Consider the following 25,575-nt stretch of genomic DNA (forward strand, 5'->3'; position numbering starts at 1 on the left):
TCTCCCAGAGTGAGTTTATGTGCCAGCCATGTTTGAATGGATAAGATTCATGAGATATCATTTTCAACCATCTTTAATATTTGTCTCCTACTCTCAATTTAAGTGTATTTCCTGGGACCAGTTCTTTCCTTGCTTTTGGATGAAATTACAAGTTCTGTTCATTTTCTTGTCACTTTTGGTAACAAAATACCTTTGAGTTAGAAATCAGTACATTTTGTCCAGCACTGTAAATGTATTTGTTTGCTAGGGTTGCCATAACAAAATACCAGTCTAGATGGCTCCAATGGCAAGTTTTCTCACTGTTCTGGAGGCTAGAAGTCTAAATCTACCTGTTAGCACTATTATTTCTTCTGAAGTCTCTCTCCTTGGCTTGTAGATGGCCATCTGCTCTTGTCTTCACATGGTCTTCCCCCTGTTCTGGTCTGTGGACTCCTCTCTTGTAATAACACTAGTCATACAGAGTTAGGGTCCACCCTAAGGACCTCATTTAGCTTTAATTGCTCCTTTAAAGGCATCATCCCCAACTACAGTGGCATTCTGAGGTCCAGGGCATTAGGTCTGAAACACAAGAATTTCAGGGTGGGGTGGAGGACACAAGTCAAGCCCTAACAATAACCAAACTTTAAATTGTTCAAAGCTACAGGTATCATCCCTTCTCAGAGCTTCAGCTTGTTGACTGCTAAGCACTTGGAAGATGGACATTTACTGACCTGTAGTCATTGTTCTTTGTGCCTTGTGCTTGTGCTCATTTGCCATCTGGTGAGCCATGAACTTTGACCTCTCCAAGATCAAAACAGATGGGAGAAAGAAAAGAAAGGAAACAGCTTTTTATTTGACCACTGAGCATCATCCTCTGCACCAGGCAGATGTTTATTGCTAATTTGTTCTTAGGGTCTTCTTGTGAGTTCTTTGGGGAATTCCCTAAAATAGTTTCACTTGTAGTTCTCTTGGTGACAAGAATACACTCTTTGGTTAGCCATTGAATATTTTCTCCTGGCCTCTACTTTTTCTTGATCAAAATTTTCTGTTTAGAGCAAAAACTGGGCATCTCTTTATATATTTATGAAGATATAATCTCTAATATATGCTAAGATTAAAAAAATTAAGGTGCACATGAATATATTTGTGTAAGGCAGAGAATTTTGCTGCCTACATAGCAAAATGTTACATGATTAAATTTTGTAAGGGAACCTGAGAGGCTATAAAAGAGGCTCTTTTATAATTCAACTATTTGTACCATTTTATACAATGTGTACAGGAAAAAAAGTTATTTTGGGATATAAATAAATAAAATTTTCATTCTGTTAAAATGTCATCATTTAGGGTGTGCCTATAGATTTTTATTTAGTTGCAAAAAGATAAAATGAAGACACACAACAATTTTCTTTAAGAAATAATAATAGCTGCCATTTAATGAGTACTTAACATTTGTCAGGAGTTTAAATTTGTTATTCATACTCCTAGAAGATATAAAGCATATGGTTTACATAAAGGCAATGAAGTTTTAAAAAATTATATAATTTTTGCAAGGTTACAAATAGCGTTAGAAAACAGAAATGGGAAGATTTTAATCCAAATATATCTCTAAAGTATGTAGTTATCAAATTAGATAGAGAAAGCAATGGGCAGAGCAAAGCATACCACATAAGATCTTTTAGCAATCAGGGACTTGCTTTTTTCTTTGGAAAGGATCCTGAATCTCACAATACAGGGGACAACAGGGGGAATTTAATCAGAAAGAGAACCACCATTTTTAAAAATTATCTGTGAATAAGTTAACTATTTCTATATTGTCCATCAAATACCCAAACACATCCTAAAAATGAACAAAACACTCCCTATTTCCTATCATGAAACCTCCCAACATGCAGAAATACCTCTATAATTTGTGCAATGCAATATAAAAATGTGGGGAATGATTGTTAAAAATTAATAATTTCAACATGATAACAGCAGAGCATTAAACCAAGCAGAGGGTGCTTGAAGGTGGGGCTTTGAGCGATTATATAAAGTCACATACCCATGAAGTCTGCCCTTCTGCCTCACCCCCATCCCGTCAGCCCCATATACCCTTAGCTTAATCATGACCTCTTCATGTCCATTAACACAAAATCATGCTGTCATTGAATGCATCAGGAAGTATTTGCGACACCACATTCTCTTGGTATTCCTACCCCTTTCCTTTATAATTTTTGCTATTTATCTTCTTTTGTCTCCTAATCTATAAATACCTTAGGGCTCTATCCTCAATTTTTTCTGTATGGATACTCATTCAATTGATATTCTCATCCAGTTCCATCATTTTAAATACCATCTATATAAGCAGATAACTCTAAAATTTGTATATCTTATTCAGTCCTTTCTCCCAAACTATAGACATGAATATCTTCCTACTCAACCTTTTTTGGATAAATATCCAAGAAGTGCCTTTAATTTAAGAACTAATAAATTGAACTTCTCATGTCCTCCACTAAAAACAAAACAAACACAAACTTTTCCATACACTCCTTCCCATGTCAGTAGATATCAACCGAAATCTTCCAACTACATAAGCCAAAACCTTGGGATCTTTGTGTTTATCTTACAATCTGCATCCAATCTAATAGCAAATCATGTGTCTTAATCTTCATAAGATATGCAGAAACCAACTATGGTCATGAAATCCACTACCAATATCCCGCCTACCTTCATTATCACCAATCTGTGGAATTATTGCAATGGCCTCTTACATACTGCTTTGTTTCTTCCTTCATCCCTACAGTCATCACCAAAACTTTTTTTTAAGCGTACTTATTTGCATATTTTGATAGAGAGACACACACATGCATGAGCAGGGGAGAGGCACAGAGAGAAGGAGAGAATCCAAAGCAGGCTCCTCCTGTTAGCATAGAGCCTGATGTGGGGCTCCAATCCATGAACTGTGAGATCATGACCTGAGCCAAAACCAAGAGTCAGACACTTAACTGACTGAGCCAGGCAGGTGCCTCTAAAGTCATCATTTTAATGTGTTCCTCTGTTCCATACCCTAATAATGAGTCCTTATTGTACTCAGAATAAGAAGTCAAGTCTCCACAATGGCCTAATGACTGATAGGCCCCTAAGTCATTTCACCCCTTCTACCTTTCTCACCACCTCACCCTACTGTCTCCCCAGCTCAATCCACTTCAGTAACACAAGGTTCCATGTAGTACCTCAAACATACTTAGCAGGCTCCTACCCTAGAGCTTTTGTTCTAGTTGGTCCCTCCAGCTAGCACATTCCCCAGATATCCCATTCACTTAAGTTCTAATCAACTCTTTCCTCAAAACTTGTCATAAAACTTGACCTCATCACCTTACTTAATCCTGCTATCAGGTCCTACCTGGCACCCTCCCTCATGCACTGTGTATCTCCCTCACTACTCTGTTATTCGTGTCTCCTCAACACAATAAATTACTGATTATTATTTTTAATATCTATCTCCTTATGCCCAGACATCAATGAAAGATTCACAGGGCAAATTTCATTCAATGTTGTACTCTAAGTTATGCAGATGCCTAGAGTTAGTAACTGGAACCCACTAGATGCTACATAAATACTGATTAAATAAGCTCAAAAAATATTTTCTAAAACAATGTGATTTACATTGTTATGCTTCTTCCAATGTTTCCATTTTCAGTTTACATATTAAAAAATCTTTAACCTTGACAATGATAGAACAACGTTTTTATAACCTCTTTCACCTTGGCATTCAAAAAGTCTGAATTCTTAGAGTTCTTCTACTAGTCTAGTTCATGCTTGGGAATTGAACTCCTAGCTTTGCAGAATATGCATTTTCGGGGAATACCACATGATATTGAGTAGTAGACTATTTACTAAAATATATGTACGTACACACACACACACACACACACACAATCAGAGAAAAAGAAACTTTGTGATGTTTCCTGATCACTGTGACAGAAGAACATTTAATTACCCAGTAAGTGGCCTAGGACAAGGCACCCTCCTGGTCACATCTGCCCTAGCCATGATTAATGGCTAATCAACAAGTGGTAAATGTATGAAATGCATTGCCTTTCATTACAGATTTACATTTGAAAATATAGAAGGCAAACTGATTCTAATTTTATCAAATAATGTCACAAAGAAAATAAATTAACTGTATGTCCCAGTGTTGTATTTATCAATTTGCATTCATCCAAGTAAAAACTAGTGTCCTTCTCAGCATACAGCATCTCCTTAATAAATATTTTTGTTATGAATACATGACTGAATTGAAATGTTAACAAGAAACCTAGCAAAATAAAAATAGCAAGGCTGTCCTATATTCTAATATATTCTGCAAATAGACTGCCATGTTAAGAAGAAAAATAAATGAATAATCTTCCTTTTTAAAATTTTTTAAATTTTATTTTAGAGAAGAGAGAGAGAAAGCATGCGCGGGGGAGAGGGGCAGAGAAGAGCAAAAGAATCCCAAGCAGGTTCCATGCTCAGTGCAGAGCCCAATGTGGGGTTTGATCCCACAACCCTGGGATCATAACCTGAGCCAAAATCATGAGTTGGATACTCAATCGACTGAGCCACCCAGGCACCCCTAATCTTTGTCTTTTTTAAGAGAATCAGTCTTGTTGTAGAGTGGAAAATGGTTCAGAGTGGGGCAAAAAATGGACAAAGAAAGATAAGTAAGACAATATATGGCAATGTTCCTTTGCAAAATTATAGTACCTCAGAGTAGTAACATTCAGAAAGGAGAACAGAGGCACGGTCTGCATTGGAATTATCCAAGATTCAGTGGATCCTGAATGCCAATATCATCAAGAGATTTTACTGAAGCACTGCTACATGCACACGTAAGTTTGGTGATCAAGTAAGAAAGTAACATAGAACAACATATTTTTAGCAGGATCCATAAGATAGCTGCACAATACAGTGATATGACAAAATCAGTGAGAACAACAAGAATCGATGAGAACACGTTTTAAAAAGAGACATTGATGATTGGTTACTTTTTTTAAATTGAAGTATTCGTGAGATATAGGAGTAAAATGTAAAAAAACTAAGAAAAGAGGTCTTGGCCAGAGATAAGCTTTACAAGCCGTCACAAACTAAGAACATGGATGAGATATTGGAGAACTGTATTTAATAACAAAATGCATTTCATAACCAGAAAACCTCTCCACAAAGGTAGAAGACAAAACAATTTTATTACTGAATAAGCATTAAATCTGAATGGGATATGACTTACTGAACGATTTTTTACCTCAATACCCGGGGTTCACTTTTTAGCCACGTCAAAGAATGAAGAGGTAGACACAAAATGAGCAGCAGGCTTGTTAGAGTTTAAGATCAGAAAGTAAAAATAGTATGGAAATTCTCTTCACCGAGAGGGGATGTTCGAAAGTGAATGCTGGTGACTATAGCCAAGCGTCCTTGTTTTAGAAGGTTCTGGTCAGTCCTCCCTTCCCCCTCCCCTCCCCATCTCTCAACCCTGTTCCCTCTGACGTCTTACCCTTATTGGCTTGATAGCTCTAGGTGCTGGCTTGTCCATTCCTGAATGGCTTGATTCCATTGTATGAGGGGTGGCCTACGGCCATATCATTCCATGTGGGTTATAAGTTTTATGGTCTACTACTTAATTTTAGTCAGGTCTTTTGTAAAATTCCTGTGGAGAACATGTGGGGGAGTGGGTGGTGTCTGTTGCATTCTTAAGAGGAACTTTAAGCCTGAGGGGGGTCTACTAAGGTCAGACACTCCCAGCATTTTTCTAAAATCTGTGTTTTTCCCCCACCCAGGGACCTCAGGTCCTAATCTTTCCCTCTCTGCCTGCTGAATTCTATCTATGGTAGCATCACAGGCAATCTGCTCAAAGATTACAAAGACAAAGAATTCTCACCCTTTCATAAAGATAAGTGCATACAATTCATTACACAGAGGTTCTCAAGATTAATAGTAATTAGCCCTCAGGTAAAAGAATTCGACAGCACCCTTTACCACACAGTCTATCCTAAATTCACCTGGAATTGGTGACCATCTGTGTTAGTTAGTTGGCTTTCTAAAAAGGAAAAACAACCTTGACATAGCTTTATGATACAAAGTAGTTCTGCAACTTGGAGGCAGACTCCAGATGAAGTTAGGCTACTAACCATTCTCAGGAACTGTGAAATAGAGGCTGGAAATTCCCTAGTTATATCCCAAAGAGATGGCTCTCAGGTCCTTGAGAAAAACATTCTTGGGATTTAAATTTTAGCTTTTTGAAAGCTTCACATACACTTCAAAGCAATGGAAAACTAACCTACGGTTCTTTAAAGTAAAGGCTCTAAAAAATGGCAGAGGGAAGCAAAATTGCCAGAGGAATCTCTATCCTCACCTTCAATAAGTAGAATTAAGTCACTTACTTTGAATTTGTATGGGCCATTACAAAGATCATTTAGTGAGAGAATGCAAGTTTAAGGAGTAACTGAGGGCAATCCCTAAGAGGAACCAATACTTGACATTTAGATGGGGAAGGAATCAGCAGTAACTAAGAATATGTGTGACCACTATTCCAAGTTGGCAGGGGTGGCTCGGTTTTAAAAACACACAAAGAGAAAACTGAACCTATTTTTAATAAAAGGTAACACTGTTCTATGAACTGAACCGTATGCCTCCAAATTCATACATTGAAGCACTAACCCCCAATATGACTGTGCTTGGAGGTGCATTAAATGAGATGTTAAGGGTGGGGCCCTGATCCCATAGGGCTGGTATCCTTTTAAGAAGAGGAGAGGGCACCAGAGCTCACTTGCTCTCTTTCTCAATCTCTACACACACACACACACACACACACACACACACACAGAAAAGACCCAATGACAACACACCAAGAAGGCACTGTGTGCAAGCCACAGAGAGGCCTTAGGAGAAACCAACCCTGTTTGCTCCTTGATCTTGGGCATCCAGCCTCCAGAACTGAGAGAAGACAAATGTCTGTTGTTCAAGATGTCCAGTATGTGGTACCTGTTATGGCAGCCCTAGGACCTGAATACACACAATAACAAGTTAAGATATTCTTGAGAAAAGGGAGCTAACCGAAGACTTGATAAGGAAAAGCATCCAGAGGACAACTGGAGGAAATGCCCTTGACAGAAAAAGACAAATGGAGACGGATTTGTAGACTTTGTGAAGAAATTCCCATCACATGACTGTTTCTGTTTCTCAAGAAATATGATGTTGTCATCAGCTGAATAGGATGCTGGCTGAGGGGGTGGAAGAGATTTGAGGTGGAGATGGAAAGAGTCACCATAATCCTAAAAAAGCATACATAGCACTGAGACAGGGTAGCATTCCAATGACCTTTCTGATCAGACGCTTAAATCTCATGCAATTTGTCCAGAAGCATTCTTTGGTTGGACGCATGGAAACAGACTGACCATGGAGTTCAAGGTAGTTAGTTGCACTTTCTCCAGGTGAGGATGCTATAATGAGACAGAGGCAGAAAAATGTGGGTATTTTCTTGACTGTGATATTGACAAGAGAGCCTGGGATTGAAAAGTAGTAGGCAAACCCAGGCAGGGGTTAATGAGTACCAAGAAAATGCTGGGGTCAATGAACCTGGTAACTGGGAAATGGCAGAAGAAATATTCAAGGGGGTGTATTGGATCAGGTAATATGAAAAGAGTAATGATGGAACCTGGAATACTTGGACTACTTTAGATTTTATTAGATTTACGGGCATTTCTGGGGATAAGATCCTTGAGATTGTTATGATTTGAATTGTGCCCTCTCATGCCCAAGATACGTTGAAGTTCTAAGCCCTGCTACCTGTAATTATGACCTCATTTAGTCAGGTGTCCTTATGAAAAGAGAGAAATTTGGTCACAGGGATAACATCATGTGAAGAAAGAGGCAGAGATTGGAGTCATGTATCTACAAGCCAAAAATGACTGAGGCTATCAGAAGCTCAAAGAAATAAGGAAGGATCCTCACCTATAGGATTCAGAGGGACCTGACAATACACTGATTCCCAATTTTTAGCCTTCAGAACTGTGAAATAATTCATCTGTTTTTTTAAGCCACCCACTTTATGCTACTTTGTTCCCATAGCTGTAGGAAATTAATCCAGTGATATTACCATAGGAGTGAGGAATTAAGTGGGGTAGAGAAATTGCTTTCTGAAAGTTAAGTCAAAAAAATGGAAAGGCAAAAAAAAAAGCCACAATATGTGATAGTTCATCCATATGCTTATTTTCCTCACCAATGATAAAGATCTCATTAAACATGGTGGAACGATGAGATCAGAAGGGCATGAATAAGGTGACTTAGCTGGTGCAACATGACCCTCAGGTGGGTAGTTTTGGTTTTGGGTGTTTCCAGGAGTGTTTCCAGGAGTACTGATCTAAAAACAATGAAAGAGAGATCCTGATGCCTATCTCCTGACCTTAAACTTCTAACACTGGTGAATGAACCAGGGGTGAGTTACTTCCATAGTCCTTAAGTTGAGAAATCAAACCCATTGTTCTGGTCTCATCTGCTTCACTGTGTTGTATTATGGCCTTCACAATGCTAGGTATTTGGTGCTAGATCAAATAGTCTATTGCTATGGACCGAATTGTGTCCCCCCCCAGAATTCATATGTTGAAGCCCTAACTCTCAAGGTGACAGTATTTGGGGATGGAACCTTTGACAGATAATTAAGATTGGATTATTACTAGAGGAATAATTCGAATATAGTTGTCCAAGATTGCCCATACATCTTGGTTGGAGCCAAGAAATACATATATACATGAATACTGTTCATATATGTTCCCTCTGAATATATTTTTATATACACATGCATATATATGTGTATATGCATAAATGTATGTGCCTCTGAGTGTCTGGTGTATATCCATGTACTCAGGTAATTTTTTTTATAACCTGTCAGGTTTGGAAAACATAATTTAGATCTTATCACTCAAAACTGCATTCTGTTTGAGCTAGGAGCCATGAGAAGTGCAGGACATTAACCCAACCCACATCTACTGCATCTGAATGTTTAATTTTGCAAGATCCAAAGCTCAGTCATGCTAACAAAGCATGAGAGGCACTGTTCACAGATACCTGAGGGATCTTACAGTACGGAGATGAAGTCAGAGATCGTAGATCACGTATCAGGAGAGCATGTCAAGAGTTACTATATGAATTTCTGGCAAACGCGAGGAATTCAAGATGGAATGACAAGGTACCAATAAACAGATCCAACCAGGCAACTAAAACCCAGGATCAGGCAATTTTAAGTATTAATGAGATGTGTAATGGCGACCAAGTTCTTCCAGGCTGTGAGAAGATGAGAACCACACACATGGGAAAACTCAGAAACTCTTGGAAAACTCAGCGACTCTTTCATAACCCAGGAAATCGAAGTGTTAAAAAATGTTAAGAAACACAGGTGGTCTATAATGGGTTTTGGTAAAAACCATCATCCGGAAGAGATGAGAAACAATACCAACAAGCTTGCACTCATTCCACTCTACATTTTGGGTAATAAGAATATTCCAAGAAAAGTAAAAGGTGAGGAAAAACAATGATAGTCTTCATGCAAAACAAAATCCTACGTGGTTGGTTTGGGGAGCCTTCTCTAGCTGAACTTGTGTTAAAATCAAGGACAAAAAATAGAGAAGCTGGTGATTCAAGACCAGGGTCCGACGGTTCCAAGTGGATTACTATGGTGGTGATGGTTTGCCTTCCCAGGCTGCTTGCTGCACAGCTGTGGGTGAGCATATACGCTCTCGCCACAGGCCCTTTGTGTACTCAGTCTTTCAAAGGGCAGAGTGCACTCTAAGAACAGTACAGATGTAACTGGCTTGTGTGGAGGACAGAACTGCAAAGTCAGCGTGATTCGAATTAAAAGGCCTTCACCGGTACTAAAGGATGGGAACTACGTATTTAAACTACTTGTTAAAGGTTCATTGTTTAAAACAGCTTTTTTTTTCTGTCCCAAATTAGCTGCCAAATTTGCCTCCTTGACTGAGTTCAAATGATAATTGCCATCTTGCCAAAACCCGTATTTAAATTTCATCTCTGAGAGGTTTAAAAGTACTACCTAGGGCATATGCATCCAAATTTCATGCTCAAAGCGTATGTTTCGCCAGCAAAATTATGTCTATATTCTGACTTTAAAAGTGTCAGAGGTTGTGTTATAAAAAGATATGAAATGAGGATTGAAATAGTACCAGGGAGTTTTACATCCAACACTCACCACTACCTACAGATCTGAAGAAGAACCATAATACAGTTTGCCTAATTTCCATTCAAAAAGAACCCAGGAGCTTACAGGAGCTCTTGATTATGTGAGAAATTTATTAAAAAGAAAGAGAGGCCACAAGTGGCATCAGGGAATGGGGTTTTGAGCTCTTTTTTTTTTTAATTGGAAGAAGCAGTTTGCAAAGAGGAAAACAATGAAAATAAAAACAATTTTTAAAAACTTGCTCTGAACACTCTGTAAGCATCATTGTTGTGATGATAAAAATGTAAAGCTGAGATGCAGTGGTATTTGTGAGATCATATTCACGTGCTAGGATTTGGAAGGAGTCCTGGCCCAGCACGCAGCTTTCAGGAGGCCCTAGATTGTATACCCCAGGCTTCCCACGCAGAAAAATTCCTGCTGAGGAACAAGGCAGATGAGAACTGTCACATCAGGATGGCACCAATGCTCCAAGCCAGAGCAAACCAGCCAAAAAAGTTAAATTTTAATAAAATTCCAGATGTAACACCCGCGTATCTGAGTGACTCTAATGGTGTTCTTTCATACTTTGAAACATGAGCTTACATACAGTTTAACACTTAGATAATGTGCATCTCATTTAAACAGCAACGGACTTTAAACAACATAATCCACTGTGTGCAATGCAAAGTGGAAAGTCTTATTTTTGGCTCTGCTATAGTTTGTTAACTATAGACTCATATTTCTACTGTGCATCAACACAGAACCATTCACAAGCTGCCTCCCTGACTCTTAAAGTTGAAAGAGGTGATTAGAAACTGAAATCATGTTCTGAAAAAGAGCCTCCTTCCTTCCCCTGCTTCTCCCAGGTTAGGTGAAAAATCCACAAGCGGGGAATTTCCACCCAGGGTGAATGTATTTTCATAGCCTAAAGGCAACATAATATCCTCGCTATTTTAGACAATTTTAAAGTCTTTTATATGGCACCAGAACATATTTAAGATTATTTGACTAAAGAAAACATCTAGGGAAAGGATTTTAGAGATAGAGTTCAAAGTTGTTCTTGAAATTGGGCAACACTGGGTTCATCACTGTTCATTGCCATTTTCTGAAGAGAGGGTACAAGCTTTCTTCATCGACTCAAAGCAGCTATGGAACCCAGTGATTTAGAGGCACTAATCTAAAGGTTAAATAATGTTTAGTGGCCTTTACAAGAAAGCTTAAAAAGCACTGTACTGGAGATGAAAAAACGAAGACCCATCTAATGCCATTCTAAAGATCCTTCTTGGCCACATTATTTCTCTCTTCGTGACCTCAATTTTGTCACCATTAAAACATCAACAGTGGAAGTGACCTCTGAGAGACACGCAATAAATTTTATGACTTGACTCAGTCCTTGGTCTATTACACCTGTTAGGAGTTGATCTATGTTACCACCCGAAAGATATGCTCAAGTCCTCACCCCAGTATGTCAAAATGTGGACTTGAGAATAGCACATTATGTGCATGTTTTCAAGTTAAATGGCATCTGTAGATTAGACCCAAATCCAGTATGATTGATGTCCTTGTCCCAGGGGAAACTTGTACACAGAGACATGCACACAGAGAACACAATGTGAAGATGAAGGGAGAGACAGGAGTAATGTATCTATAAGCTATGGAAAGTCAAACACGGCCAGCAAGCCACCAGAAGCTAGGAAAAGACTCTCTCTCAAAGCCAGGAGGAGACAACTCTGCTGATACCTTGATTTCTGACATCTCGCCACCAGAACTGTGAGACAGTAAGTGCCTAAAGTTTAAGCTACCCCGTCTATTATATTTTGGTGTTCAGCTCCAACAACCTAATACAGGGCGTAAGCCAGACAAACAGCTCTGATATAATCCAGACTATAGATCCGTTATGGAAAAGCAGTGAGAACAGTGACCCAGTGTCTTTTCCCCACCCACAATCTGCCTTATGTTTGCTGACTTGCCCTATGTTGTTTCAGGGCTTTCTATCTTGATTTCCAGGCATGCCTATTCTGGCCAGTAGTGTGGCCACACATGAATACTTTAACAGCCAAAGGTCCTCAGGGAAAATGACATGCTTTTAAGTTGCAGCTGAATATCTGATCAACTGAAGAGCTGTATTGACAAGCGTTTCCCAGAGCCTAGGTATAAATATCTTAGAAAGGATAAATAACTTAAAAAAAATTCTTGTTCCCAGTGTATACCATCATCTGCTGCTCCTGTGTGTATTATTTGAGCAGTGAATTCACCTCCACAAAGCAGGGTAAAAAGACCCTGATGAAAATAGAAAACAATATTCCCTTCCCCAAGCCTCTCAAGTGTCACTCGTGACCCTAAAGCAGGATGTGTGATTCTAGCCTGTTGGCTAAATTGGTATTACTTAGATTTGAAAGTTTGCTTTAGCTTGACCCTCTGTGGCAGGTGTAGCTTAACTCTCCTAATCAAGCTTCTGGAAGACTGGCCTGCCATTCGACACAGTGATTTCTAGCTGTTGCTTTAGCTCTTACACACGCCATTTATTATTTATTTTTTCCTCAAGGACCCTATCTAGCAATTCTCTTAGACTAGTAATTTTTACAGATTTCTTCTTGGCTATTGGACATCCCATCCATCTGTCTTTTTCTAGTAATTTTCTCTGTGCTGTCCTTTAGTGTCATTTTCAGCTTATCATTGTTCCTTGGAGCCTTAGAGGCTATTCCATAAAACCATCTTCTTTTTGTCTCACCCTGGTGCCTCGAGCACGGCTCATGCTTCATTGGCCCGCCGCTCACCCTAGGCATCAATGCTTATCCAGCCCGTGCTCATGGCTAGTGGCCCATGCGTAATGAGGACAGAGGCATACCCAAACGATGTGCTGATTAATGGGACGCAGTTGGAAAAAATCCCTTCCTGATCCCTGTGATTGGAGAGATGGAGTTTTTAAAAAGACTTATTATAGACAACACTTAAAGATGTATGAAACAAATTTAAAGAAGAAAGTCAACTTACTTCTAAGGAAAGGCACTAATAAATGTATTCTCAGTGTTCCGTGTCCTAAGAGATCATTTCTTTGGTCATATGATCAAATCAGGAAAACAACCAGCAGTAAGTAACAGATGCCAAAAGACTCAATTTTTCCATCACTGATAAAGTTTGTCAAAAGGAGGAAAAAATTAGGGTGTTCTAAACAACATTATGCATAATAAAAAAAGATAGGCACAGCTTTTAAGCAAGAATAATGACAATAATAAGAGGACAGAAAAGTCTCTACATCATGGGGAGTAGAAAAGGTTTTAGGCTGCTATTTCTCACTGACAAGAACTGAGCAATGAGTGTAGCCGAGCTCCTTTGTCTACTGAGGAAAGAACAGCGTAACATATTTGAGAGCTCTGTGAGCTTCCTTACCAGTCACTTTTATCTAGCACAGAGAATATTTTGAATATTTTCTATCTCTTCTCTTACTCTAAGGCCAGTTACATTTGTGACACAGTTAAAGCCATCCCCTTTGTTTTCTCAGTCTGCTGGAAATATTCAATAGCAGGTAGAACATGGCAGCAGGAAGAATAAAGAAGCACATATGGTTTTATTATTGTTAATAATGAAAAACTCATTTTGTGGTCATATGAAGTAGGGATAATAGTTCTGGGAGTCTAATCTGCCACTCAATCCAAAGGTTAAATATTCTTGATCTCAGCTAACAGTGAAGACTGGATTATTCTCCTCAATTCTCGACCCTAGCCCAGTAAGGGAATTACACAACCAGGGCCTTTGCTGTGGGACTTTATAATGCCCCCACCCCTTGAGGAAGAGATTGCTTCTCCCCATGCTGACATTGAGCTTGTCTGTGTGACCCGAAGGCGGGCAGGCATAGGGTATCCCAGGTCCTTTCAGGAGCCTTACATGTGCCTGTGTGGTTTGGGCTGCAACTCCTGGAGACTGCATCTGCCAACATCAGAAAAGCATACTCCCATCAGCCATTAGCTCCATAATGAGAAAATGCTCAAAGGACTTTAGCCTGACCTGCACTCTGAAGAAAAAGCCATAACCTCTGACCTGCGGTCCTGTGAATGAGAAAGATTTCAGAGACAAAGCCCCTGAAATATTGGGGGTGTTTGTTTCACACTGTTATGGCAGCAGAAATCTTATATCCTCCTTAATCCTGGTGACTTTACTCTCATGGGCGGTTGGGGTAAGCATGAACATATAATGCTATTCTAGATTTTGTAGGGTCTGTACAAGGAAATGGGCTTAGGGGGAGAACTTTTCCTTGCTAAAAAAAGGCTAATAGCAGGAAATGATCTCCTATCCCATCTGTGTGGTCATGCAGCAACCATCCCACTACCATCAACAGGTAAAGCTGAACAAAAAAGCTAGCACTCTCAGGATGATTCGGGAACAACAACAACAACAACAATGCAAAGAACCTGTGTCTTTAATAACGTTGGTGAACTGCTAAAAGGATCAGTTTGTTAAGTCTGGAACTATCATCAAATGACATGCTGGTACCTGCAACTGAAAAGGTCTTATATGAAACAAATATAAGTAGACTTAATGTAGCAAATGCATCTGTTTTTAGTTTTAGAGAACTAAGAGGGTCACAAAAAATTTTCTGTAAAGGGTCAACTATTAAATATTTTAGGTTGTGTGGGACATGTATTTTCTGTTGCAGTTACTCAAATCTACCAGTGTAGTGCACAGATAATATATAAATGACGTGACTGCATTACAAGGAAACTTTATTCACAAAAACAAAGGGCAGTGGCTGGATTTAACCTATAGGGTATAGTTTGCTGACTACTGTGAAATGAGGGATAATGAAAGCTGCAATGATAATCCGTCAATTGGCATGTATTACAGAGAGATTTTGTTTGGATGAAAATAACACACTAAATGGGACAATATATACTTACAGCTCTTCCTCAGGGAAGATTATACCCAATTACCCAAAAATGACCTAAAAAAAAAAAAAAGACACTAGCTAGTCAATTGTTAGTTGTCTTTTCAGGGCAAAAGCTTTGACAGAGAGGACATCTGCTTCTAGCAATATGGAGATGTAGATAGTCTGAGATCATCTAAAATACTAAACAGCTGGATAAAAATAATGATAATACTTGTTACCATCATGTTCAAAGGAAAGAGAAAATACTCTATGAGCTACCAGGAACAAGTCAGTCAATGACTGTATCAAAACGTGCAAATACCACACTGCCATCAGAGCTCGCATGATCAGGACAGAACAGGACACGGAAGTCCTATGAGCAGTAGTTATCCTGAACCAGCAACGGCGGGGGAGCCGAGCCATGTAACCCTGAGCATGACTCTCCAAGTAGACTAATTTGCTTCAAGACTTAGTAGCTCTGAATCTGATCAGAGGCAGACACAATTTCTTCCCTTTAGGCTTGGAAAAAAAGTCATCCTTTAAAAATTACAAACTTTCCAAAAGCAAAGATTAAAGCAAGAAGGATGTGACACAGTATCTTCAAAGGGATTTAAAACAAAACAAAACAAAAAAACCTGACACCCTGACCAGAAATTGTTTTTCATAAGTGACAATGAGCTTGTTTTAAGGGGAAAAAAAAAAGATAGTTGACAGCAAATCGCCCTTCACTAAAGGACCTCCTGCAGTCTATGTCTCGAGAGGCAAAGACAGCGACACTAGAACCATATTAGGAGATGAAAGAAGCAGAAGCAAGCGATATACGAACATGTTGAAAAATGAAAACAAATACTGGAGGCATCTCATTAATGCATGTGATGTGTGGGGTTTAAGAACTTAAGGGGCACCCGGGTGTCCCAGTCAGTTAAGGTCTGACTTCGGCTAAGGTCATGATTGCGCAGTTTGTGAGTTCAAGCCCAGCATCAGGTTCCCTGCTGACAGCTCATAGCCTGGAGCCTGTTTCAGATTCTGTGTCTCCCTCTCTTCCTGCCCCTCCCCCACTTGCACTCTCTTTTTCTCAAATATAAACATTAAAAAAAAACTTTTTATGGCACAAAAACCGACACTCAGATCAATGAAATGGAATAGAGAAACCAGAAATGGACCCACCAGCATATGGCCAACTAATCTTTGACAAAGCAGGAAAGAATCTCCAATGGAATAAAGACAGTCTCTTCAGCAAGTGTGAAAACTGGACAGCAACATGCAGGAAAATGAACCTGGAGCACCTTCTTACACCATACACAAAAGTAAACTCAAAATGGATGAAAGACCTAAATTTAAGACAGGAAGCCATCAAAATCCTCGAGGAGAAAGCAGGGAAAACCTCTTTGACCTTGGCCACAGCAACTTCTTAAGACACCTCCAGAGGCAAGGGAAACCAAAGCAAAAATGAACTATTGGGACCTCATCAAAAAAAAACCTTCTGCATAGCAAAGGAAATTATCAGCAAAACTAAAAGACAACTGGCAGAATGTGAGGAAATATTTGCAAATGACATATCAGATAAAAGGTTAGTATCCAAAATCTATAGAGAACTTACCAATCTCAACACCCAAAAAATGAATAATCCAGTGAAGAAATGGGCAAAAGTCATAAATAGACACTTCTCCAAAGTAGACTTCCAGATGGTGAACAGACACATGAAATAATGCTCAACATCACTCATCATCAGGGAAATACAAATAAAAACCACAGTGAGATACCACCTCACCCCTGTCAGAATGGCTAACATTAACAACTCAGGCAACAACAGATGTTGGCGAGGATGCAGAGAGAGAGGATCTCTTTTGCACTGCTGGTGGGAATGCAAGCTGGTGCAGCCACTCTGGAAAACAGCATGATGGTTCCTCAAAAAACTAAAAATAGAACTATCCTACAACCCAGCAATTGCACTACTAGGTATTTAGCCAAGGGATACAGGTATGCTGTTTCAAAGGGGCATATGTACCCCAATTATTATGGCAGCACTATCAACAATAGCCAAAGTATGGATAGAGCCCCAATGTCCATCAATGGATGAATGGATAAAGAAGATGTGGTCTATATATACAAAATTAAACTCAGAAGATAAAAATCAATTCTCTAGTTTCAACAACCTAAAATATCTTAAATGGTTGTGGACATTAATTTCTATCCTTGTTTTTCAAATACACATATATGTATTATATATGTAAGTTATTTATAGACATACATATATATGAAAATACATAAATTATTTGAAATATACATACATATGATGTGTGTGTGTGTGTATATATATATATATATATTACTTAGAAGATAAGAAGTAAAAGTTTGTAAAAGCTAAGTTTAAGATAGTAAACTTAATTTCTGCTTTTTTCCCTTTCCCTCAGTGCTTCTCAAAATGCAGTTTCTGTTCACTTCTTTAGGCAATATATGCCCCGGTTGGAGTTTAATCATCTGCCACCAACATGTTATTTCTAAGCAGAATACTTCCATCTCACTTAAAGCCAAACAAACTAAGCTCGAAAGCATATCGTGACAGGAAGAAAAATCAGAATTTTCAAGTGGATTTCATCTTATCCATGGCTAATCCCCAAGGATGACAGACCATCTGAACACTGTGTGCAGTGGCATCTTGTACACAATTTAATGAGTGGGTTTTTTTGTTGTTCCTCATTGGAAATGGAGTTTCTAGGCAGCTGCTCATCCCAAAAACACTACAGTCCTCACGTTGCTTTGCTTTTCTTTACTGCTGGGTACCTGTTGTCCTGTGGGTGTTATGCACACACAACTTCTTCCTTTCTTTTTGGCCTTCTGTTTCAGGATCACAATGGAGAATTTTTTTTAGAAACCTAAATAAAGTCTATTTTTTTTTCTGACTCTGAATCACCAACTAAGGTATACTCAAAAGTAGGGACTTTCTTCTATTTGAGTTTCTGCCCACCAGAGGAAAAATATTTTATTCTCTTTCTTCCCCTGTTTCAGTTTTCATCTTGTGGTTCCCTTTCCTTTGATACAGTGATTACATTTTCTCGTTAGTCGACTCTACCATCAGTCACCGGGGTCCATTCTCTTCTCTCATTCCTACCGGGCACATCACTTTGTCCCGCAAGCCCATCATCGAGAACCTGCTGGATATTCCTCCAGTACTCTATCCAGGAGTCCTTTGTGCAGACCTGCTCTTATTTTCTGCTTCACTAGTCTTTGTTCAGCATTAATTTTGCAGACTTCAAGGGAGAAGTTACATGTTTGTTCGTTTTGCTGCTTGAGTACACAATATTGTGAACCACTGAGAAAAACCCACACTTTAGCCATAAAAAAGCTGAAACTCAGAATTCTAACAGCAACCTGATCATCAGCAGTCTGATCATCAACTAGAATTGTATGTCTATTTAAAGCTTACCTAGACCCCATATGGTTTTCTGGGAAAAGAAATGGTAACTAGCAGATTCACTTATTCCTATCTGCCCCTGATGCATTGTTTCAGCAAAGGATTGGCAGAATTCTGAAATTTCTTTTAGGGTATGTTTTTCCATCGTCTCCCTTTGAAACTTGGTGTTCATACTGAATAGCCTTCACAGATCATAACTGGTATCACCATTGTAATAATAATAACAACCATAGTGAGTGTCATTATCAGCATCTGATCTTTATTGTAGTTATGGCCCCTGAAACTGAGAGGCACCGTGCAACGGAAATTAAACGTATTAAAAAATCAGTCATTCTCTATTTCCCTACGCCTTTACCATTATTACAATATCTTTCCCTTTTTTTCTTCACTCTTCCCATCTTCAAGCCTAGAGTGACCTTACATCCTGGGTTACCAAAGTTGGCCTTGGCTCATACCCGTTATACAAACATAATTATTAACGGAGCTTCCTTTTATGTTCACAAGAGATCTAGTTTCGGGTCATTATGTGATTACTTAAACCCCAGAGGAGGGTGATCCTACCTTTATGAAACTATCCCAAAAGGCTACCAAACTGAAATTCTATTAAGAGAAATAGCCATTTAAGAAGATAAAGATAAGTAGGGAAATAGGAGAAAGATCACTAATGCTACTGGGGTCTCCATTTTTTTAATGAAAACAAGGTGAAAAATATTCTCTCCCCCACTCTCCTTGATTCCATCAGCTCTTAGGCAGCCAAATAAAATCCTGTAACAGAAAATCCAAAATACAACTGGTTTAAATGCACAAGGGTTGATTCTATCAAGTAAAAAGAGGCCCGTGAAAAAGATCTGTGTTTGGTATGAAAGTTTCTATTCCTCAGAGACCAAGCTCCATCTAAGTAACCATACTAGCGTGGCTTCCTCCTTGAGGTCGCTCTGAGATCCAAGGTGGCTGCCCAAGCGCCCATCTTTCTACCTGCATTGAAGGCAAAAGGAATAAAGGAGGAAGAACACATGAAGGATGAAGACACAGGTACACAGTTGCACACATCCAATTGTTTGACTGAGTACCTACCCTCTTTTCAACTGCCTTTAACGCCCCCTTAACTCTTGTTGTCATTGGTCAACACTGAGTCACACCCAAGGGGAGAGATCACAGCTAAAGAGAAAGGTGAATTACCAAAGTTCTCCTTTAGCTGGGTATTGCATTCTCAACAATGCGTATGTCCTGCTGGCATGGAAGAGTGGGCAGGTAGGTGTTGGCAAATACAGCTGTCATCTCTGAACGTCCCTTGCCACAACACAGTGCTCTGGAGGGCTTGCAGCATGCGGTCTGTGCCAGACTCCTTGCTAAGTGTGTGCGCGAATTATTTCAATCTTACTATGACTTAGCTTCCTACCGGGAAGACTGTGACAGTTTACTTCAGAGAGCTGCCTTGAGGACTGAGTTAATAAGTATCAAGTAGTCTGAATAGTTCCTGACATACGTTATGTTTCTATAAACATGGTGACACTTCCATGTCCTTAAGTAACTGCCCTTAGAATAGTGTCTCATTCAATAACCCGCCTTAAATGCAATAGAGTACCAAATTCCAGAGCCTCTCTTTAACTCTATTTGTTAAGTTTAATAAACAATGTCCGTTAAGTTTCATTCGATTCATTGGCATAAACTCTATAAATTCTCAGAACAGCACAGGTAGATTAAGGAGTTTCAGAATTTCAGAGCCCAGTGAAGCTGGTATCCAGGGGTATCCCCTTCAGAAGAAGCCGGCAAGCTATCTTCCAAAAGGTCTCATAGCGTAAAACATATCATGCTGGTGAATTTATGCAAGGTTGGGCTCTCATCCCTGCAGGCTCAGAAATCTTAATAGCTCACGCAAGGGGATTGGTCTCTCAGCTTGCCTTTCATTAACCCAAATCCCTAGGTTTCCATTTAAAATGACAAAGGTAACCCTAACAGGGACTCATCTTCTCAGATATCCAGATCTACAAAGCAAAAATACTTTTCATCAAATGGTGTTGGCTGAAGGTTAAACTGAAACAGTATACTTTTAATGTTTCGAATCATCTCCGCAAAAGGTATCCATTTAAAAAGACCTCATAGTGGTTGATGTTGAATATACTTCACTCTCGTCTATAAACAATTGCTGGGTGTAAATCTTTCTGGGCTTCCCTTGCTTATCAAGTCTTTTGGTTGACCCATTCTTTCCTTAGGTGCCCAATGCACTCAATCAGGTTTCAAGCAAGACTTGTATACCCAGCAATCATTCTTCCTTTTACTGCTTTTATCTGTCAAGTTTGCGCGTGCGTGCGCGCGCACGCGCGCGCGCGTGTTGTAAAAAAAGCCTACCTGTCCAACACGACATGTCCTTCCTTCCTAGCTCATGGAGATTTTTGCCCATAATAAACAAGCCACTAGTGGCTCAGGGCGCACCCACCATAGCGGCAGGAAATCAAGACTTACTGGAATTTTCTCTACTTCAAATAGCAATAGGTAAAAGAACAGACATTAAACCAGATCTCCCTGACTCCATGCCCTTTTCTCTCATACTAATGCATTTGCTTCAGATTCTTCTCAATATTTTCTTTCACTCTTTATACTTTCACATCTATCCCTGCTGCACATCACCCAAAGTTTTGTCATTTAACGTATAATCATTTGTCTGGAGGCAAACAGAAAAACAAAACAAAACAAACAAAAAAAACATGAGTTCATGATTTGGCAAAAGCATGAACTATACCGAATGAGTTATGCCCCCAACATTCACAGATAGATGCTTCACCGAAGGGAAATGTACTTTTAATAGCCATGTTTGGTGAGAGATAATACTCCCCAAGGACAGTCACCTCCATAATCATTACTCCTTGCTTCTCTCCCTACTGGCTCTTTCAAAAATCTCTTCACCAGCAGGCCTTCTTGTTGTCTTTGCTTTTACAGCAGCTTTGCATTGTGGTGAGCTGGGTGGTTGCACTAAGATAATACAGTCCATGTTCCCACAACAATAGTAGAATCAGGAATGATTGAAAATTACGGACAGTCCAATTTGTCACAGCTCAGTACAATAGTCCCAGACTGGTATTTAAGCAGCAGGACAGACATAATCAAGATTCTACTTCTTGTGGGGCCATGTAGACAAATTTTACTGAATAAAATCAACAAATATTGTAGGCATATCTAACTCCATCATAATCACCTAGACTTCTTTCATTTGTAAACATGATCCATAAGGTCAAAGGGAACACCAAGTTCATAGGCCCAATGAATCAGTGTTTTAGATATACAGCATCCCTCAAAGATTGTCTAATCCAGCCTTTTATGTGAGATAGCACATTTTTTCTCCAGGAAAGGAATCACTCTTTTTTTTTTCCCCAAAAAACAATCAGTAACAAGGAATTTACAATAACCCAGAGTAATCCATGCTTTCGTAAAAGTGTAGCTGATAAAATGTTCTTTATGTAAAATTTCTAATACACATAATAGAGCATCTCTGTTCTGTATTGCAGTTTGGGTTTTCTAACACAGTCAGGGTGTGCCTAACATGGATTCCCCTCTCTAGGAATGTCTCCAACCACCCCTGATGAGACATAATTTCAAATCCCTTCACTTTCCCTGGATGCACTGCAGTTTACCAAAGTCTCTCTTACAGTATTTTTGCCAAAGTTAAATACAGTTGCCTTTGAACAACATGGGTTTGAACTGCATGGGTCCACTTATATGTGGATATTTTTCAATCCAGTACTGTAAATGTATTTTTTTCTTAGGACTTTCTTAGTAACATTTTCTTTTCTGTAGCTTACTTTAAGAATACAGTATATAGAGATGCCTGGGTGGCTCAGCTGGTTAAGCATCTGACTCTTGGTTTAGGCTCAGGTCATGATCTCACAGTACATGGGATCGAGTTCCGTGTCCAGCTCTGTGCTGACAGCATGAGTCTGCTTGGGGTTCTCTCTCTCCTCTCTGTGCCCCTCCCACTCCCCCACTTGCATACGCTTGCACTTACGCTGTTTCTCAAAAGACACACTTAAAATAAAAAAGAATACAGTATATAAGCATACAAAAAACATATGTTCATTGCTGTTTATGTTATTCTAGTGAATAGCATGGTATTAGTAATTAAGTTTTGAGGAGTCAAAGGTTATACATGGATTTCCAGCCGCTTGGGGGTCAGTGTCTCTAGCCCCCACATTGTTCAAGGGTCAACTGTACATAAAGCCAGATATCACCTCCCTCATGTCATAATGAGGAGAATGTATATATTAATACAATACAGGATAATAATTTTTATTGGCCATCCTGAGCGGAAAACCACATGGATCTCTGAAAATAATTACAATAGCTAACTAATTAATTGCTTCCTCTGTTTTGGCCACTATCTTATGATAGTCCTATGAGCTTGGTACTAGTAACAGACCCACTGCGCAGATCAAGAAACTAAACCACAATGAAGTTCAAAGAAACCAACTATTAAGTGACAGAATTCAATTTGGATTTAGGGAGGCTGGTGCCAGAGACCCTGCTGGTAACTATTACTCGATACCAGTAGTTACCCAAGGGTGGGCTCTGGACCAGCATCATCAAAAATCCTCTAGGAACCCGGTAGAAGTGGGTACCATCAGACCCCATTCCCGATCTACTAAAACAAAAACTCAGAGTAAATTGATGCAACTCCGCCAAAAGCTGTCTGGCAATGGCAGCTGCTGTCCTACACAACCTGCCTGCACGTTCTTAAAAATGCAAAGTACACACGAGCCTCAAAAAAGATCACTGCACACAAGAACAAGGCTTCCAAACGACGGGAGCTGGTTCTCAACAGGCGTAGACCAGAGAGGATCAGAAAGCCACACACAGTAATTCTGACAACAGATTTTTAAAGAATAATTCATCCACTAGGCATCTCCCGTTAAACGGTGTGTCAGGGTCAAGGGTTGCTCTTTTGTTGCTAACATTATCTTGGAAAAGCTAGTAGGGCCTCTTAAACCGGGGAACTGAACCGGTACCATTCCCCCAGTCACTGTTGATACTTAACTTAGAAGAGTTTTCTGTTTATACGGAGTTAACAGATTTCTGACTTCACTTTTAATGCCTATTTTCCCTGTGATCATAAAAATTCAGTCGGCAATTCCACAACTGATTTTGTATCTCTAAAAACTCATGAATGGAAAATGGATTACTTGTCCTAGGCATAGTGAGGATAATAAAAATGAATGCCTTTTCTTGAACTATTTACATATCTTATTAAGTGAAGTCAAGGTCATTATAATCTCTTGGGTAAAATATCTATGATACTTCTACAAGACTATTGCTGAATCAATCACCATGATTATTGGGTTATAATTATTTTATTGTTTATGTGAAATTACAATGTGTGGTTATCAGTCGCAGACACAGTAAGTAATAACCATCCACAGCCAATTACAATTTATAGTCGCCATAGGTGCAAGACCAGTCAAAATATATCTAGGTGCACTAATTGGCCCTATAATTTAATAAGACAGTCTCATAAAGACTTGTGCACCTGCCAAAAGGTTGGGCTGCCTGTGGCAAGAGTAAAAGTCTACCAGCAATTTCTGTTATCATACTTCTCAAGTTACTTGTTTGCTTAACCTTACCTATTCCAAAAATATCCCTAAGAAGGATAAGCATATTTTACTATTTGGTTTTAATGGTGAGAACTACATAGAATTAGAGTCCCATGTATATGTAAGATACGCTAATCATAATCCCAATTATTTCCAATTATCCTCCCAAATTTAGATGGTGAGGTGGCAGCTGTGGTTAATAAAAATAGCACTTAATTTTGGAATCAGAAGACCTCAATTTTTTTCTGCATACCATCTGTGTGACCTTGGGCACCTCATCCCAATATCTCTGGGCTTTATTGCTTTCTATGTAAATGGTAATACTAACACTTTCTCTTTACCTCATAGAATGTGGAGAAGGATTCCTTGACATTTATAGGGAATGGTTTGTGTAAAAGGTAAAATTACGCTCAAATGGTTTCAAGTTATTTTACTAAAACTATTTTTTTTTTCAAATTTCTCCCCATGAATCCATTTTCATTCTCCCTTAAATATTGGGAGAATATTTAAATTTTGATTTTTCTAAATGTCCATCAACTGATGAATGGATAAAGAAATTGTGGTTTATATACACAATGGAATACTACGTGGCAATGAGAAAAAATGAAATATGGCCTTTTGGAGCAACATGGATGGAACTGGAGAGTGTGATGCTAAGTGAAATAAGCCATACAGAGAAAGACAGATACCATATGGTTTCACTCTTATGTGGATCCTGAGAAACATAACAGAAACCCATGGGGGAGGGGAGGGAGAAAAAAAAAAAAAAAAAAAAAAAAAAAGAGGTTAGAGTGGGAGAGAGCCAAAGCATAAGAGACTGTTAAAAACTGAGAACAAATTGAGGGTTGATGGGGGGTGGGAGGGAGGGCAGGGTGGGTGATGCGTATTGAGGAGGGCACCTTTTGGGATGAGCACTGGGTGTTGTATGGAAACCAATTTGACAGTAAATTTCATATATTAAAAAATAAAAAATAAAAAATAAATAAAAAATAAATTTTGATTTTTCTTTGACTTACAATGTCATGTTTGCTTTTTAATATTGCAAAAAAATGAAAAAACATTTACATGACCAAATATAATCATACTTTTGATCTATGTTGTGCTTTTCTTCTATAATGTCTTAGTGATTAGGAAAAAGTAAATTAACACCCAATTAAGGCATGCTTACAAGTAGTTTTTAGTGACAGAGTATGTCTTTGCTAGTAATAGAATCTAAAGATTCTAGATTCTAGTAATAGAATCAAGACTAAAGATTTAAAAATATGTTGCTAATAAGCATTTGCAAATGTGTCAAATTGCATGGAGCAGAGTAGGCTTTATGAAGAAGATTTTGACACATTATTCAAAGCGGGAGACAGTCTATTTCCTCTTCGTATATGAAATTATGTTTTTATCTGTGTTTATAGAAAAAAATAAGAAAAGTGAAAGAAAATGTAAATTTCCTATCATTCCTTATTGTCTCCATCACTAGGATCTTGCATTTAACTGAATTTCTACAGTAGCAATAGAAAAAATAAACCTCCAGTTTGAATGGACTCTTATCCAACTGATA

The sequence above is a fragment of the Panthera uncia genome, chromosome B1, assembly GCF_023721935.1.
Source record: "Panthera uncia isolate 11264 chromosome B1, Puncia_PCG_1.0, whole genome shotgun sequence".
Classification (NCBI taxonomy): domain Eukaryota; kingdom Metazoa; phylum Chordata; class Mammalia; order Carnivora; family Felidae; genus Panthera; species Panthera uncia.